Below are 7,500 nucleotides of genomic sequence, written 5' to 3'. Positions count from 1 at the left end.
ATCAACAGATGGTTGAACTCTTCTCACATCTGCTTCTTCTGTGTGCAGACTCGTCGATGGAAGAGAGCACATCTGGCGGTGGCCTCATCAGACTTCCATCCAGCCAACATGGCCGCGGGACTCGCAGCCGGGCAAGAGGTGACATGACGGCGTGGGCGTGTTGGTGCGTATGTGAGACGACAGACTTTTAAAAAAAGGTCACATGCAGACATTAAAGGCGTGAAGCCCCTTCGGGACTCGGCCTCCTGTCCCCGAGGACGAGGGCAGGGTTGAAGGGTTGAAAAGTTCATCCACAGAAAGGTGAGCGAGGCAGTCATGCAAAAATCTGACGTGGGGGGGGGGGCAGGATTAGCCAGGGCTAAGGTGACACAGGACGAATAATAGGGAGCAGAAAAGTCAGTGTTTTACAGTGTAAACTGAGACGGGTCATGTTGATGGGTTATTTCCAGCCCCCGACAACTTTTCTGAAATGTTTAGAGACTTTATGCAGAAACGGAGAAGTTTGTAAACCTGGTTTTAGTTTGAAAAGTGCGGCGCTGCGTTTCAGTCTGGACGTCAGAAACAGAGATGTTTGGAAACGGAGATGTTTGGAAACGGAGACGTTTGGAAACGGAGATGTTTGGAAACGGAGATGTTTGGAAACGGAGATGTTTGGAAACGGAGATGTTTGGAAACGGAGATGTTTGGAAACGGAGATGTTTGGAAACGGAGACGTTTGGAAATGGAGACGTTTGGAAACGGAGATGTTTGGAAACGGAGATGTTTGGAAACGGAGATGTTTGGAAACGGAGATGTTTGGAAACGGAGATGTTTGGAAACGGAGACGTTTGGAAACGGAGATGTTTGGAAACGGAGACGTTTGGAAACGGAGACGTTTGGAAACGGAGATGTTTGGAAACGGAGACGTTTGGAAACGGAGACGTTTGGAAACGGAGATGTTTGGAAACGGAGATGTTCACAACCTCTTGTAAAACACAACCTGCGTCGATTTAGAGACAGAATTCAGTTAAACTGCTCCTGTTCTGAACAGCTTCTGTTTTTACTGCTACACAAGCTCCACTTTTATCAAAGAGTTTCGTCCTGACTCACAAACACAAAGACGTTTATCTCTGTGTTCATGTACATGAGTCAACCAGACGTCCATTAACTCCTTAGGAAACCTCCGTGATCTCTGAGATGTTTAAACTTAAACTTCTGTTTGTTTTTTGTCTGCTCTGAATTTTCATTCAAAAGATAATTGAATTATTTTTCTTGTGGCCGACCGAATGCTTGAAAACAAACGAGCAGACTGTGAGTCCTGGTGCACACTGAAGGATTTTCAACCGGAGACCACAGACGTAATAGATTTAACAGATTTTTTATATTATAATCTTCAAAACGCGTTTGATATTTACGATTTGAGATCCGGGTGGCTCGGACCTAATCGGTAGCTTAGGGCCTCCCATCGGAAACGCCCCCGTGAGAGACTGAAGGCGGCGAAATTGCGTCTAAAATCGGCCGATTATCCTTAAGTGTGCAGCAGCCCTTAGCTAATATGTGAATCAGTGAATTACACTTCCCACCTGTAGGGGGAGCCTGTGTAGAGCATTTCGTAGCTCTAAAATACAAATTTAGTCATTTAGTTTTTTTTAATGGAGAGACGTTAATATGTGATAATTATGATTTCTTCTTCTGGTAAATCTTTATCAGAAACACTTTCCACAAACATGTATAAACCTGCAGGCGTCGGTTCTCTGAGACTGGATTGATCCCATCATCATTGATCCATGTCACCGATCACACAGCTCAGGGACGGATCAGGCAGCGGCATCGTTAAAGTCAGATTTGTGCAGAGAGAGAAATAACACACTAATGTGTATTTTTGTTTGTGGGATGAAGGTGTTGAAGGGCGACGCTCTGACCCACACTCACACTCTGACGTGATCTGAGGTGACAGACTGAGAATTCTTCACATTGTTGTGTTCATCCGAGGTCAAACTGAGTCTGAGGAGCAGAGGCATCGCCGCGGCCTCCAGAGAGAGCAGGACTCCACACTGGGGCTCCGCCGTATCCACCATTAACCATTAATCAGCCTACACACATACGACTCTGGCCCCGCACCAGCACTTTAGGGCTTTTTTCTATCAGCGCCATTCCAGGCAGATGGTGGAGTAAGTGTGATTGGCAGGAGAAGTGGAAGAGCAGCGATGAAGCGGATACAGTTGCCAGGGAGCGTGGGGACGGGATAAGAGGGTGCGGCGAACGAGGAGGGGGCGTGACCAGTCTTAATTATCCCAAAGGGTTGCCAAGTGTTGGCGCCTCGACAAGGATTCACAGCTTCACTGAGGAGTTCATAGACGAGTTTAGTTTTGGTTGGTTTTCAATATGAAAATGTAAATGACTAATGTGTCTGTGACCTGTGTTTGTTTCCGTGCGTCGCCCTGACGACCGCTCCCCTGAAACCAGAAACCACAGAGAAGGGAAGTTTATCAGAGCATCTGAACAGCCTCAGAGTTTTAATCCTTGGTTTAGATGAGTTTCTCCGATCCACTCTGCAAATCCCCACTGGAATGCAACCGTGCGCATGTCGCCCGCACTGAGACGCGTATTGACTGATGCGGCCTGCAGAGCGGCCTCGTGGAGCAGATGAACAAAGCCAACCGCCTCCGAGTCGAGGTACCGAGCTGCCTGGAGAGGCATCAAAATGGCAGACAGGTGTTGGATTTATGGGGGCGGAGGGGGAAGTGGTGTCGGCAGCCTGTCCCACCTCTGCCCTCTGAATCACGCTAGGAGATAATCAGCCATCGTAGGTCAGATCAGCAACACACGGTTCAAACCGAGGTCAGGAGAAGCTCCCACAATGCCCTTTGTTTCCACAGAACACGCCAGCATGGGCCACGCCACCAAGAAAACCGTCTCCGATGCAATCGCGTTTTCGCTCGGCCGTCTGTGTTGTTGTTGTGGCGCTTCAAGGTCTCAAAATATTCATAATCCCCGCATTGTTGGTTCTCGAGACAAAACAAACAAACGAGGAGCTGAGGCGCTGACGCCAGCGCCGCCCGGAGATGGTCACAGTCAATGTTTGTCCCTTCAAGTTCAGCAGAGGAGCGATGGAAGCTGGAGCCCATGTTCAGCTCAGCGGTCAGAAAACATTCCCCACATTCCAACCTGAGCTGCTGAAAGAGCCAGAGCTGAAATTACTGCCGACGAGAAATATTATCATCATCATCAACAAGCTGCTTCCCCGAGTCAGGTGTGTGTGTGTGTGAGTGTGATGACCTGCGACATGCTGCAGGTTACGTTAGCTAGTCCCTGCTGTAAATGTGTGTGTTTGTAATGTTGTGTTGTCATGTGTTGATACTTCAGAATTTATCCTTGTCATTAGTGAGTCGTCCTTAAAACAAAAGATGTTATAGTCAATGTTTTTCCTCAGATGAAACTGAATCTTCTTCTTTATTACTGTCCACGTGTGGTTTACATATAAGTTCATTTACTGAACTGACTGCTTCACAATGTTGTAAACAAGCAACACAATCTTCAGACCCAAGTTCACAACTTTCCAAAATTAAAGCTCTATAATTTAGCTTCATTTAAAGCATTGCAGCAACACAATAAATGCTGTGCTTTTACTTTGAAGACAAATTGCTAAAGAGGAAGTGATTCCATGAATGTTGTCAGGACAGCGATCAGATCATGTGACTCAGTCCAATATGGTGAAATAAGAAGAATCAGATTATCAAATGAACCTGGTGGTGAGTTTGACCCTGTTGTTGACCACTGCTGTAGTTTATCTGAGGACCTACAAGAAGACATGTTTAACTCCATTAACTGAAACCACGCTGTCCTGCCCCCTTTCTGATTCGTGGTTGTGTTTTGTGATTTGCTCTTCAGGGCCACCATACATTTCTAATCCAATGATCTTCATCAGAAAGCTCTGGTCAGAGGAGAAAGTAATTATAAACTCTACGTGTGTGTGTGTGTGTGTGTGTGTGTGTGTGTGTGTGTGTGTGTGTGTGTGTGTGTGTGTGTGTGTTATTTTCTGGCGTGTCCAGGTGAGCGCCGCAGTCGTCCCCTTCCTCGGGCGGTTGTCGGTGACTGACAGCTAAAGCGGGGCGGGGGGGGGGGGGGGGGGGAGGACAGACAACACAGAGCAATGAGAGATGTGGTAAACAGGCTCGGCCATGCCTCCGCAGATCACGTGACATGTTGTAAGCGTGACCTGTCAGACCTGGAGAGATGAGTCATATTTACAACGTGTGTCGAGTGTTCATGTACAAAGTGTTTTCTGTGGTGGCACTGATTGGAATGGACGTTTCGTTGGTAACGCTTTTCTAAAAGGGGAAAAAATGCAGTTGGTTAAGTTGAACGTCAGTTTAAATATTGCAACTATAGCAGGGAGCTCAGACTATATATATATATATATATATATATATATATATATATATATATATATATATATATATATATGCACCATTCATGCCGTGTGGGTTCATAAGGTGACATCGCACAAAGAGAGTGATTCATCAGGCCTGAAATGTGGATTCCAACAGATTAACACGCAGACACGATCAAAGGGGGAAATGCAGCGATGAATCATTTCGTTAGTTTTTACTTGATCCAAGTAACTGACATGTAAAAACACCTTAAAGGGTCAATTCTCTCAAAGTACAAAGGTTTCACGATGCCCCACGTTTGCAGAACACACGCCGGGCCGGCTTGTCTGACACGCCCCCTGGAAGCTGTTGACCAATCACAACAGAGTGGAGCAGCCAGCCAATCAGAGCAGACTGGGCTTTACCAGGAGGGGGTCTTAAAGAGACAGGAGCTAAAACAGTGTTTGAGGCAGAGGCTGAAAAGAGGAGCTGCAGCGATGGACAGTCTGAGGAACGTGATGTTTTCTGAACTTTAGAGCATGAAAACTTTTTACAGTCACGACATTGATTGAAACTATCAACCTGGAAATGAGCAGAGTTCTTTGTGTCGACAGCCGTGGTTTATTTGATCCATGAAGTTCACAGCTAGTTCAACCTTTTTAAAATGCTGTGGAAGTGTCACCACAGGAATCCACCGTAACTCAACTTGACACCTTTTCACACTCAAATTGCTTTTTACATCCACGTTGTCCGCACCCCCACAACCTGCAGCATGACAGTAACATGAAAAACTGGTTCTCTGGCTCCTTCAGCTTTAACTCCACCTGTGAAAGGATTTCTGCCTCCACCTGTAATTACGACTGCTAAATTCAAGTATGTTTGATTTTCACAGTCCGGGATGTGTTGTGTAATTGACCAACAGACTCACTGACGGATTGATTATTATTTGGCACGTTAGGACCTGCTGAGAAAATCAAGGCGGACATATCTTGCCTCATCTGTGGCGCCGATGGCTGCAAGAAGAGATGCCAGACTTCACCTCGCAGTCAGAGGAGTCAGCGCCGGGCCTCCAGGATCCCAGCGGGGACAGGCCGTCTGGTCACGACTTCTCCCATGCTTGTCATCAAAGGAATTGTTTTTGTGGTAAACTTGCGGACGTGTTTACACGAAATAAATCATCACTGTGCAGAAAAGTTAAAGTGGCAGAGTCAGGCGCTGACGCTCAGCAGCTCTACGGCTTCGACCACCCGCGATGGGAATCTGCTGCAGGTTCCATGTAACCACGACGTCCTTCATTTTATACCCAGCACACGGTCCACACGCTCTACAGCAGGTGAACAACAGGGTCCACCTGCTGGCTGGTTTCAGGCATAACAAGAACCTGAGAAATCAACTAATTCTTCAAATTAAAAAACTTTGGACGATCCGGTGGTTTACGTTTCTTTGTCTGAAGAAGCCTTTATGTGGAGGCGGCCCAGCCCTTATGATGTCCAGTGCCCCCTAGTGGGAAAACAACAAACATGCCCAAAGCCTTGATAATCAAAGGAAATGAGACCAATCTGATGCTGTGCGAAGTTTCCCCACTGCGATCTGATTGGCCGCAACACAACACAAATTCAGTTTTTTGTGTCTGTACCTGAACGAGATGTTTTCCGTCATTACAAGTAGATAGCCAAACCCGACTTGAACTCGAATATCGGAAATCTAAATTTTGATCTGAAAATATCAGACAGTAAAACATGAATACCGCCTCTTGCCTTGTCAATTAAGATAACACACAATGCTGAAACTGTCGCCCCCCTGTGGTTATGCTCTGCTACGTCTTTGGGTGTAAACTCACCACATCTGCTGCTCATACTCACAGAGTCAGTTAGTGATGAATTATCGTCTTCACCTGGAAGAGAGGTTTCTTCTTTTGTCCTTGTTTGTTTCACTCTGTATATTTCTCTTGTTAAACAGTTTGATTTGTGTTAAAGTTTCTGAACAAATAAAGTTCGGTTTGATTTTACCAGATTACACAGGTCTTTTATTTCAGTCAATAGTTCCCCCCCCACATGGAGCAAATACTGACACGACAATAAATGTAGAGACGGAAGAAACTGAACCAACCAGCAAATATTCCATGTTTCTATGAGAGGAAAATACCAATTCATCATTTGATTGATGATTTTAACTTAAAATAATCATCAAAAGACGAAATCCTGATTTATAGGAGTTGTTTATTATATTTATGTTGAACCAGTTCTGCTTCGTTAAGAATTAGTGAAAATCATCAGAGCCTCAAAACACACCGACACCAGCAGAGCAGCTTCAACTCCATTCATCATGCACGTGAGGACCTCTGCTGGCAGAACGCAGCAGTGACACGTTCTGACTCTATTTACAAGACTTCAACTTGAGCACAGACTCTTTACAGATCAGCCACAGACACAAACAACTGACTTATATTCATTAATATTCATAATCACAACTTTATTTATACAGCTTCTTTACAAAGTTCTTCACAAATAAAAACAAGAAAACAAAACATCAGAGACAAGAAGCAAATTAATACAAGTTAGATATATCACAAAATCTAAACTAGTTTTCAACATTACTTTTTTATTTATAGAACAAACGACTCAAATATTGTATACGACTCCAGAAAGAATTGGGAGAAAAACGGTTGGAAAAATTGTGTTTATGCAGCAAATAAAACTTATAATTATTATATGTAGCTTTGAATTCGGAAAACTTCCCCTCTTTCTTTACTGTACTGAACAAACATCATTTTTTTGTGGCGTTTAACAGATTAAACAGTTTGATATCACCGATAAACAGATTCTGATTGGTTGAGAAAAAAAATCGCAACGACAATTGGATGTTAACGTGATCATGGAAATAAAAGCTAACCTAATGTGGAACCTGCAGGGACGCGTCACGTGACCGACCTGGGTCAGATGTTCGGTCACTCGCTCGTCCGTGCAGATCTGACAGAACGTGTTCCTGCTCATGTCCTCATGTCGATGCTGGTCAGTAGTGACACAATAAACACGCGACCATGGATCAGTCCACAGCGTCAACACGGTCACCCCCCCCCCCCCCTGCTGCTGCTGCTGTGGGCTCCTGTATTTACTGGAACCTGTGGGACTCACCTGTGGGACATTAC

At 45.1% G+C, this 7,500-nt stretch overlaps 1 protein-coding gene across 1 annotated transcript in view; it reads right to left on the bottom strand.

Moving 5' to 3' along the window:
- LOC117764401 overlaps positions 1-7,500 on the bottom strand; it is a 409,608-nt gene that overhangs the window by 352,732 nt on the left and 49,376 nt on the right. The window lies entirely within an intron of this gene.

Source organism: Hippoglossus hippoglossus, chromosome 1 (assembly GCF_009819705.1).
Source record: "Hippoglossus hippoglossus isolate fHipHip1 chromosome 1, fHipHip1.pri, whole genome shotgun sequence".
In the NCBI taxonomy this organism is placed as follows: Eukaryota; Metazoa; Chordata; class Actinopteri; order Pleuronectiformes; family Pleuronectidae; genus Hippoglossus; species Hippoglossus hippoglossus.
This window is presented reverse-complemented; position numbering and strand designations above follow the sequence as displayed.